A 12618-nucleotide genomic window follows, 5' to 3' on the forward strand; every position below is an offset into this window, starting at 1 on the left:
TTGTCCAAATCTTATCTAAATCAAGAAGAAAAAATTGCATCCTAAAATCCCGGATCAATGGAGTCTAGTTAATCTCAACCCTAAATCCAATCATGATTGGGTCTTTAATTTTTTTTCAGGATAAACGCAAATAAATTCTTTAGAACTTAAAGACAAAAATTAAGACATAGTGCCCTTTCACCCTAGCATTTTGAGGGAGAGTTAGAGAGAGAAAGAGAAAGGAAGAAGTAAGTTGAGGGAGAGAAAGACGTGCCCTGGTTTTCATTAGGTAAGCCTTTTGTTGTTGTTGTTGTTGTTGTTATTATTATTATTATTATTATTATATATATATATATATATATATATATATATATATATATATATATATATATATATATATATATATATATATATATATATATATATTTTATTTATTTATTTTTGTTTTATCTCAATCTTTATTTTCTCACTTCTCCATTTTACCTGCTAATCTTTGGTGGCCTTTTTTTTTTTTTTTTTCTTTTCTTGAGAAAGTTGACAGTAGTTCTTGTATTCTAATCACTTCATTATTTTATTTGGTGCTTGTTAAATATGGATGATTTTTATTCAATGTATTTCATACTTTGGGGCTCATACTCTCATTTTCTTTTATGGTGTCTACAACCCTTTCTCTTAGTCTTTCAGATCTTTCTCAAGTTATGCATCAGAAGTTTATGTTAGGATATGGATATCTCGGGTTCATATTGATATACATCATTAGGGATGTATATGTAAATATATATATATATATATATCTCTCTCTCTTTATAAGATTAGGTATTTAGAAAATAGAGACCAAGTTACGTGGTCATCAAGTTATCATACCATATTTATCTCTTCTAATTGTGTGATTGTCTTCTATAAATAGTTGTACTTATTGATGTAAACATCCATAAAAAATTGTGAATATATAGCCGGTTGGGGCTTTGGATCCGTAAGGCTTCGGCCAGAACCACGTAAATGTCGTGTTTTCTCTTCTTCTCTCTCCATTCTAAGCTCCCATGAATTCTAACATGGTATCAGAGATTCTCCATATTATGCTTCGATGAATATCTTATTCTCTCTCCTTTCTCCATTCTATGCTCCCACGAATTCTAACATGGTTACTTCTTCTCTCTTCATTCTTCTTCTCTCTCCATTCTCCATTCTCCATTCTATGCTCCTACGAATTTTACCATAGTCTCTTCTTCTCTCTCCATTCTCCATTCTATGCTCCCACGAATTCTAACATGGTATCAGAGATTCTCCATTTTATGCTCCCATAAATCTCTTCTTCTCTCTCGATTATCCATTCTATGCTCCCATGAATTCTTACATGGTCTCTTCTTCTCTCCTCATTTTCCATTCTATGCTCTCATGGATTCTAGCATGGTATTAGAGATTCTCCATTCTATGCTCCCATGAATTCTAACATGGTATCAGAGATTATCTATTCTATGCTCTCACAAATTCTAACATGGTATCAGATATTCTCCATTTTATGCTCCCACGAATCTCTTCTTCTATCTTTATTCTCCATTCTCCATTCTCCATTCTCTATTCTATATTCTCCATTCTATGTTCTGATGAATTCTAATATGATATCAGAGATTCTCCATTCCATGCTCCCATGAATTCTAACATGGTATCAGAGCCCTTCCTTCTTTGAAGGCAGACGCCCGATCCCCTTGTTTCTAAAGAGAGAGGAAATCAGAGCAAGATTAATAACACATGAGGGTTAATAGCACAAGAGCGAGGGATAATCCGAGTCTCCTCAGTTAGAGAGAGAAAAGAGGTAGAGAGAGAAACACATCAATCAAGTTGTGTATGATATGGGTGATGGCATAGAATATTCGAGAGAAAGTTCAGTTAGTAAATCTCTACGTATGACTGGTCATGTGCTTAGCCCTGGACAGACATCTGATAATTTAAGGAAAAAGTGTACGCGTGTGCTCAACAACCTTCAAAGGGCCATAGATAAAGATGGGCATCAACTAGTGCCAATATTAACTGATTTTAGAAGAGAAGCGAGAATGCTGGAGGCGTGAGAGGCACAAATAAGGATAATAATCCATTGAATTTACGAGCCACCAATCAGGGGGAAGCTCTGCTCATGGGTGATAAACTTTGAGTATTGAAATTCATTGGAATAGCTCGAAGGCTCGATCATTCAAGGCTTGAAACCTTGAATGATGAATTTAGAGAGAGAAAAACCGAATGCGGAACTCAATCTATGGACTCGCGTAATAGAGATACTAAAGAGAGAATGGTTGGTGAATCTTATGTTGATGAGGTTGGGGTTCATGGTAAAGAACCCAATTCAAATAGGGATGCGAAATCTAGAGAGAGAACAGATCGCAAATATGTTGCTGATGAGGATCAGACCAATGGAAAAGAACACAGCGATGTTGATGATAGGAGCTCAAGGGAGAGATTTGGCAATGGCTTCGTTGCGAAGGAGGTTGATAGTACAGTTTTTCTCTCTCTAAACGTCTGAATTCTTATGTTGTTATTGCGTGCACGTGTTGGGTGTTGAAAGTCTCTTCATTTTGGGGTTGTTCTTTAAATAAATAAAAATCCAGCAAAGATCCCAGCCAACCTTCGATATCTAGTGAATTTTTGAGCGACCCGACTAAAGCAAATGCTAACAAAGAGTGTTAGATTTATTTCACAAATCTTCAGTGTTTGTTGTCACTTTATTTGTCTCAGAGCCGTCTTTATTGTGCCTTTGTAGCACTTTTTGTGGTCTTTAAACCAAGTTTGGTGATCACGTGTGTGGATTACATCTCTTCACTCTTACAGACTATTCAAACACACCAGCGAGAGCAGTGCAAGTTCTTTGGCAACTTTTTCGTTTCAAGACTCCAGTTCCAGTCTCAGTTTGATGATTGAATTTCTCGATCCTGGGTGATGATCAAGTTTTCTGTTACCTGATCTTGTTTAATGATGAAGTTTTCCGTTACTCCATCATGTGTGATGATCGAATCCTGGTTCATCGAATTTCTTGATCCTGCTTGATGATCAAATTTTTCGTTACTTGATCATGTTTGATGATGGAGTTTCCATTGCTCCATCCTGTGTGATGATCGTCGAGTGTTTCATTACTCGATCTCGGATGTTTCGAAGAAGAAAAAAAGAAATATCATTTTCTTTTAGAGAGAGAAAGGCTCAAGAAAGAAAAAAAGCCTCTGATAGATAAGATCTTTAGAGAAAAAAAACCCAGAGAGAGAGTCTCTAGAAGAAAGTAGAGAGCCTAATAAATGTTGTTTCTTGGAAGACTTTAGAGAGAGAAAGTCTCTAGAGAAAGTAGAGAGCCCAAAATAAGTTGTTTCTTGGAAGACCATGGTAACTTGGAAGACTATGATAACCTATGAATTTTTTTTTTTTTGGCAACTTAGTATTGTTTAAACTCCAGTTGTTTTGTGTCAAAGCATCTTGAGGGTGAGGGAGAGTGTTAGGATATGAATATCTCAGTTCATATTGATATACATCATTTATAAATGTATATGTATATATCTCTTAAGGTTAGGTATGTAGAAGATAGAGACTAAATAACTTGGTCATCAAGTTATTATACCATATTTATCTCATCTAATTTTGTTATTTTCCTCTATATATATATGTACTTATCAATGTACTTATTGTTTTAAACATCTATAAAAAATTCAAAAGCCCCTCATACCTTTCTTTCTCTCAAACGTTTTTTTCATCTATCCAATTTCCGAACCTTCTTGTTCAACTTGTGACAATCAAGCTCTCCAATGACAATTTTCTACTATAGAAAGGTCAAATTATTCATATTGCTAGTGGCTAAGGAATCATGAGATATCTCGATGATTCTACCTAGAGCCCCCTAACTTTTTCCTCTTCCTCTTTGATAAAGATGCTCTTAATCCAGAATATGGACAATGGTATGCCCGTGATCAACTCAATATAGCATGGATCAACTCTACAATATCGGATCAACTCTACATTATCCCCTGATATTCTGACACAAGTTCTTGATATTGCCACCGCAAAAGATATCTAGTATACCCTTCACAATTCCTATACGCAAAACTCTTTTTACAAGAAGTTATTCTTGAAGTGTTACAGATAACTCCTTATTTCTCATAAAAAAAGAGGCAAATGCTATTGATGTTGCTTCTTTATGTTGATGATATCATTGAAACAGGGAATGATGATGATGATGAAATCATGCAGCTAATGATAAGACAAGGTATGAAATTGACACAACACAAGTATGCATTAGATCTGCTAGAAAAATTTGGAATGAGTAACTGTAAACCATCACTAACGCCAATGGTTACACTAAAAAAATTATCTGCTAAGGATGCTGATCATGTTCAAAATTCAAAAAAGTATAGAAGTCTTGTTGGTGGTCTATAGTACCTTACATCACTTGACTAGATATCACTTATGTTGTCAATCAAGTTTGTCAATTTATGCATGATCCTCATAAGATGCACCTCATAGCAGCTAAAAGGATTCACTGATATGTAAAGGGTACATCGAGTGATGGTCATTTCTTTCCTTAGGTGGAAGACATGTTAACCTTATCGCCTATTCTGATGCAGACTGGGCTGGATATCTCGATACAAGAAGGTCAGTGTCAGAATTTTGTATTTTCTTTGCAAGTTCTCTAGTATTTTGGAGTAGCAAAAACAAATGATTGTCTCACGCTCAAGTTCGTAAGCATAATAACGAACAATGTCTTCAACAACTGCTGAAATCACTTGGTACCGCCACATTATATCAGAATTGGTTATCAGAATTCAATATGCAAATCCTTGTTGTGATAATAATATTGCAATAACGCTTGCATTTAATCCAGTTCTTCATGCACAGACCAAATATATTGAACTAGATTATCATTTCATTTGAGAGAAGGTTGAAAGTGGAGAGATTACCCTTGATTATGTTTTAAGCAAAGACCAACTTGCTGATATTTTCACAAAAGGTCTTCCTACATCACAACATCGTTCAATAGCAAACAAGTTGTCAATGTTTCACATTGACAATAATTTGAATGGGAGTAATAAGAGTGATAACTATCATGATCTAGAAAGAAATGATCATGATAAGAATTAATATGATATATTGTAATCCCTTCATATAGTAACCTCTTTCCATATCTATATAGATTTGTTGTAATCCCTTCATATAGTAACCTCATTTCATATCTTTACAAAAGGTCTTCCAACTCCACAGCTTCGTTCGATAACAAACAAGTTATCCATGTTTTACATTGACAACAGTTTGTGGGGGAGTAATAAGAATGATAGCTATCACGATAAGAATGATAACTATCTTGTTCTAGAAAGATACGCTCATGATAAAGATTTAACTTGATAAGGATTAACATGATTTATTGTAATCCCTTCATATAGTTACATTTTTCCGTATCTGTTCAGATTTGTTGCAATCACATCCTTGATTGAGTCAATCAAGGATGAATAAATAACTATTATAAATAGTTCCTACATACCTCTGTATTGATGTAGACAATTTTGCACAAATATTGTTTTTCAAATTTTTTCACTCAGTGTACACAATCCCCTTGTTTTCACCTTTCTCCTATTCAAGTTTGTAAGTTGCTTTTGTGGCAGGCTATTTCTAATAGGTTTACAAAAATATGGCAAGGGGAATTGGAAGAGCATCTCCAGACTCGTTGTCAAGACCCGAACCCTAGCTCCGGTAGTGAGCCATGCTCAAAAGTATTATATACGACAAAATGCGTTGGCGTAGAAGAAAGAAAAAAGAAGCACAAAGCATCAAGGACATGAGTGTGGATGATCTTGATACACAAGCCACTGAGGAATTAAGCTCAACTGAGTCAGTCTTTGATATGATACACAAGATCTCAGGACCACGAATGAGGTCTACATAATGCTATGGGCCCAACCACTCACCTATGGGATGCCAACTCCCAATGCCAGAGCCAACATTGGATGTTATACTTTCACCCAATTTCATCTAGTGCTAGGAATACTAAGGTTGGCTATGCCCACTTGTCAAGTAAAGCATCGTGGCCATAACATGGGAGGGGCAATTTAGATATAAGCTGCAAAAATTGTCTAGGTGCATTTTTTTGTAAAACTAACCTACAATTTTTTGTTTTGGTTTTTTGAGTTGTTTAGCAACAGGAATCCAATAATAATGTTAATATTGACTGTCCATTGTACGGCCTTATTTATCCAAGGAAAATAATCTACACATTATGGAGATTGCATAATCTTCATAATATGCAAATTATTTTCCATGAATAAATAGGGTCGAACAAAATATCCCTAACACAACAGACTTGACATACATTTGTAAATCTCTTAGAACTCGACTCCTATTATAGATAAAAGTTGGGCTTTGAACCGGAGCAATGGACAATTGGCATTAACATTATTATTGGATTCCTATGGATAAACAACTCAGAAAAAAAAAAAAAACTTATGGGCTTATCCTACCAAAAATGCCCCAAGACAATTCTTGCAGCTTATATCTAAGTGACCCCTTCCATTATATACTCAGGATGCCTTACTTGACATGTGAGCATAGCCAGCCTTAGTCTTCCTAGTTCTTGATGAAATTGGGTACAAGGTATAACGTTCAATGGTGGCTCTAGCTTTGGGAGTTGGTCATCAAGTTATTATACCATATTTATCTCTTCTAATTTTTGTATTGTCCTCTTTATATAGATGTACTTATCATTGTACTTGTTGATTTAAACATCCATAAAAAAATCGAAAGCCCCTCATACCTTTCTTTCTCGCTAACGTTTTTTTTCATCTATCCAATTTTCGAACCTTCTTGTTCAACTTGTGACAATTAAGCTTTCCAATAACAATTTTCTACTATAGAACGGTCAAATTATTCATATTGCTAGTGGCCAAGGAATCATGGGACATCTCGATGATTCTACCCAGAGCCCCCTAACTTTCTCCTCCTCCTCTTTGATAAAGATGCTCCTAATCCAGAATATGGACAATGGTATGCCCGTGATCAACTCATTATAACATGGATCAACTCTACATTATCGGATCAACTCTACATTATCCCCTGATATTCTGACACAAGTTCTTGATATTGCCACCGCAAAAGATATCTAGTCTACCCTTCACAATTCCTATACGCAAAATTCTTTTTACAAGAGGTTATTCTTGAAGTGTTGCAGATAACTCCTTATTTCTCAAAAAAAAAGAGGCAAACGCTAGTGATGTTGCTTCTTTATGTTGATGATATCATTGTAACAGGGAATAATGACGATGATGAAATCAAGCACCTAATGATGATGCTCGGTGTACGATTTGCTATGAAAGATCTTGGAAATATAAAGTATTTCCTAGGGGTGGAAGTTGAGCGTACAAGACAAGGTATGAAATTGACACAACACAAATATTCATTAGATCTGCTAGAAAAATTTGGAATGAGTAACTGTAAACCATCACCAACGCCAATGGTTACACCAAAAAAATTATCTGCTAAGGATGCTGATCATGTTCAAAATTCAGAAAAGTATAGAAGACTTGCTGATGGTTTACAGTACCTTACATCACTCGATTAGATATCACTTATGCTGACAATCAAGTTTGTCAATTTATGCATGATCCTCATAAGATGCACCTCATAGCAGCTAAAAGGATTCGCTGATATGTAAAGGGTACATCGGGTGATGGTCTTTTCTTTCTTTAGGTGGAAGACATGTTAACCTTATCGCCTATTCTGATGCAGACTGGGCTGGATATCTCGATACAAGAAGGTCAGTGTCAGAATTTTGTATTTTCTTTGCAAGATCTCTAGTATTTTGGAGTAGCAAAAACAAATGACTGTCTCACGCTCAAGTTCATAAGCATAATAACGAACAATGTCTTCAACAGCTGTTGAAATCACTTGGTACCACCACATTATATCATAATTGGTTATCCGAATTCAATATGCACATCTTTGTTGTGATAATAAGATTGCAATAACGCTTACATTTAATCCAGTTCTTCATGCACAGACCAAATATATTGAACTAGATTATCATTTCATTTGAGAGAAGGTTGAAAGTGGAGAGATTACACTTGATTATGTTTTAAGCACATAACAACTTGCTGATATTTTTCACTAAAGGACTTCTTATATCACAACATCGTTCGATAACAAACAATTTGAAAATGTTTCACATTGACAATAATTTGAGTGGGAGTAATAAGAGTGATAACTATCATGATCTAGAAAGAAATGATCATGATAAAAATTAATATGATATATTGTAATGCCTTCATATAGTAACCTCTTTCCATATCTATATAGATTTGTTGTAATCCCTTCATATAGTAACCTCATTTCATATCTTTACAAAAGGTCTTCCAACTCCACAGCATCGTTCGATAACAAACAAGTTAATCTTCATAATATGCAAATTATTTTTCATGAATAAATAGGGTCGAACAAAATATCCCTAACACAACAGACTTGACATACATTTGTAAATCTCTTAGAACTCGACTCCTATTATAGATAAAAATTGGGCTTTGATCCTGAGCAATGGACAATTGGCATTAACATTATTATTGGATTCCTATGGATAAACAACTCAAAAAAAAAAAAAACAAAAAATTATGGGATAATCCAACCAAAAATGCCCCAAGACAATTCTTGCAGCTTATATCTAAATGGCCCCTTCCATTATATACTCAGGATCCCTTACTTGACATGCGAGCATAGCCAGCCTTAGTCTTCCTAGTTCTGGATGAAATTGGGTACAAGGTATAACGTTCAATGGTGGCTCTAGCTTTGGGAGTTGGTCATCAAGTTATTATACCATATTTATCTCATCTAATTTTGGTATTGTCTTCTTTATATAGATGTACTTATCATTGTACTTATTGATTTAAACATCCATAAAAAAACCCAAAGCCCCTCATACCTTTCTTTCTCGCTAGCGTTTTTTTTCATCTATCCAATTTCCGAACCTTCTTGTTCAACTTGTGACAATCAAGCTTTCCAATAACAATTTTCTACTATAGAACGGTCAAATTATTCATATTGCTAGTGGCCAAGGAATCATGGGACATCTCGATGATTCTACCCAGAGCCCCCTAACTCTTTCCTCCTCCTCTTTGATAAAGATGCTCCTAATCCAGAATATGCACAATGGTATGCCCGTGATCAACTCATTATAGCATGGATCAACTCTACATTATCGGATCAACTTTACATTATCCCCTGATATTCTGACACAAGTTCTTGATATTGCCACCACAAAAGATATCTAGTCTACCCTTCACAATTCCTATACGCAAAATTCTTTTTACAAGAGGTTATTCTGGAAGTGTTGCAGATAACTCCTTATTTCTCAAAAAAAAAGAGGCAAACGCTAGTGATGTTGCTTCTTTATGTTGATGATATCATTGTAACAGGGAATAATGATGATGATGAAATCAAGCAGCTAATGATAATGCTCGGTGTACGATTTGCTATGAAAGATCTTGAAAATATAAAGTATTTCCTAGGGGTGGAAGTTGAGCGTACAAGACAAGGTATGAAATTGATACAACACAAGTATGCATTAGATCTGCTAGAAAATTTTGGAATGAGTAACAGTAAACCATCACCAACGCCAATGGTTACACCAAAAAAATTATCTGCTAAAGATGATGATCATGTTCAAGATTCAGAAAAGTATAGAAGTCATGTTGGTGGTCCACCGTACCTTGCATCACTCGACTAGATATCACTTATGCTGTCAATAAAGTTTGTCAATTTATGCATAATCCTCATAAGTTGCGCCTCATTGCAACTAAAAGGATTCGCTGATATGTAAAGGGTACATCGGGTGATGGTCTTTTCTTTCCATTGGTGGAAAACAGGTTAACCTTATTGCCTATTCTGATGCAGACTGGGCTGGATATCTCAATACAAGAAGGTCAGTGTCAGAATTTTGTATTTTCTTTGCAAGATCTCTAGTATTTTGGAGTAGCAAAACAAATGATTGTCTCACGCTCGAGTTCATAAGCATAATAACGAACAATGTCTTCAACAGCTTCTGAAATTACTTGGTACCGCCACATTATATCAAAATTGATTATTCGAATTCAATATGCACATCTTTGTTGGGATAATAAGATTGCAATAACGCTTGCATTTAATCCAGTTCTTCATGCACAGACCAAATATATTGAACTAGATTATCATTTCATTTGAGAGAAGGTTGAAAGTGGAGAGATTACCCTTGATTATGTTTTATACACAAAACAACTTGCTGATATTTTCACCAAAGGTCTTCCTACATCGCAACATCGTTCGATAGCAAACAAGTTGTATTGACAATAATTTGAGTGGGAGTAACAAGAGGGATAACTATCATGATCTAGAAAGAAATAATCATGATAAGAATTAATATGATATATGGTAATCCCTTCTTATAGTAACCGCTTTCCATATCTATATAGATTTGTTGTAATCCCTTCATACAGTAACCTCATTCCATATCTTTACAAAAGGTTTTCCTACTTTGCAGCATCGTTCGATAACAAACAAGTTGTCCATGTTTTACATTGACAACAGTTTGAGGAGGAGTAATAAGAATGATAGCTATCACGATAAGAATGATAACTATCTTGTTCTAGAAAGATATGTTCATGATAAAAATTTAACTTGATAAGGATTAACATGATTTATTGTAATCCCTTCATATAGTTACATTTTTTCGTATCTGTTCAAATTTGTTGCAATCACATCTTTGATTGAGTCAATCAAGGATGAATAAATAACTATTATAAATAGTACCTACATACCTATGTATTGGTGTGGACAATTTTGCCCAAATATTGTTTTTCAAATTTCTTCACTCATAGTACACAATCCCCTTGCTTTCACCCTTCTCCTATTCAAGTTTGTAAGTTGCTTTTGTGGCAGGCTATTTCTAATAGGTTTACAAAAATATGGCAAGGGGAATTGGAAGAGCATCTCCAGGCTCGTTGTCAAGACCCGAATCTCGGCTCAGGTAGCGAGTCATGCTCAAAAGTATTATATACGACAAAATGCGTTGATGCAGAAGAAAGAAAAGAAACACATAAGCATCCACAACATGAGTGTGGATGATCTTGATATACAAGCCACTGAGGAATTGAGTGCAACTGAGTCTGTCTTTGATATGATACACAAGATCTCAGGACCACGAGTGAGGGTCTACACAATACTATGCGCCCAACCACTCACCTTTGAGATGCCAACTCCCAATGCAAGAGCCAACATTGAATGTTTTACTTTCACCCAATTTCATCCAGAGCTAGGAATACTAAGGTTGGCTATGCCTACATGTCAAGTAAAACATCGTGGCCATAAACATGGGAGGGCCAATTTAGATATAAGCTGCAAAAATTGTCTAGGTGCATTTTTGGTAGGATTAACCTATAATTTTTTGTTTTGGTTTTTTTAGTTGTTTAGCATTAGGAATCCATTAATAATGTTAATGTTGACTGTCCATTGTACGACCCTATTTATTCAAGGAAAACAATTTGCACATTATGGAGTTTGCATAATCTTCATAATATGCAAATTATTTGCCATGAATAAATAGGGTCGAACAAAATAACCCTAACACAACAGACTTGATATAATCTCTTAGAACTAGACTCCTATTATAGATAAAAATTGGACTTTGAATCTGAGCAATGGACAATTGGCATTAACATTATTATTCGATTCTTATGGATAAACAACTCAAAAAACAAAAACAAAAAATTATGGGCTAATCCTACCAGAAATGCCCCAAGGCAATTCTTGCAGCTTATATCTAAATGGCCCCTTCCATGTTTTACCCAGGATGCCTTACTTGACATGTGACTATAGCCAGCCTTAGTCTTCCTAGTTCTAGATGAAATTGGGTACAAGGTATAACGTTCAATGGTGGCTCTAGCTTTGGGAGTTGGCATCCGATAGGTGAGTGGTTGGGCCCATAGCATTGTGTAGACCCCACTTATGGTCTTGAGGTCTTGTGTACCATATCAGAGACTACCTCAATTGAGCTCAATTCCTCAGTAGCTTGTATCAAGTTCATCTACACTCATGTTGTGGATGCTTACGTACTTCTTCTCTTTCTTATACACCAACGCCTTTATCGTATAAAATACTTTTGAGCATGGCTCGCTACTTGATTGTGTAACATAAGTGAAGAAATTTAAAGAACGATATTTGTGTAAAATTATGTACACCTATAGAGAGGGATGTGTGTTTTATTTATAATAGTTATGTACTCATCCGATGTGATTACAATAAATCTGTACAGATATGAAAAGATGTTACTATATGAAGGGATTACAATATATCGTGTTAATCTTTATCATGATCACATCTTTCTAAATCATGATAGTTATTATTCTTATTACTCCCCCTCAAACTATTATCAATGTGAAACATGGACAATTTGTTTCCTATCGAACTATGTTGTGATGTAGGAAGATCTTTTGTAAAATTATCAGCATGTTGTTCTGTACTTGAAACATTATTAGGAGTAATCTATCCACTTTCAACCTTCTCTCGAATAAAATGATAGTTCAGTTCAATGTGTTTAGTCCGAATATGAATAACTGGATTAAATGTAAGCTGTATTGCACTCTGATTATCACAATGAAGAAT

The sequence above is a fragment of the Amborella trichopoda genome, chromosome 12, assembly GCF_054954075.1.
Source record: "Amborella trichopoda isolate Santa Cruz 75 chromosome 12, AtrichopodaSantaCruz75HAP2 v2.0, whole genome shotgun sequence".
Classification (NCBI taxonomy): domain Eukaryota; kingdom Viridiplantae; phylum Streptophyta; class Magnoliopsida; order Amborellales; family Amborellaceae; genus Amborella; species Amborella trichopoda.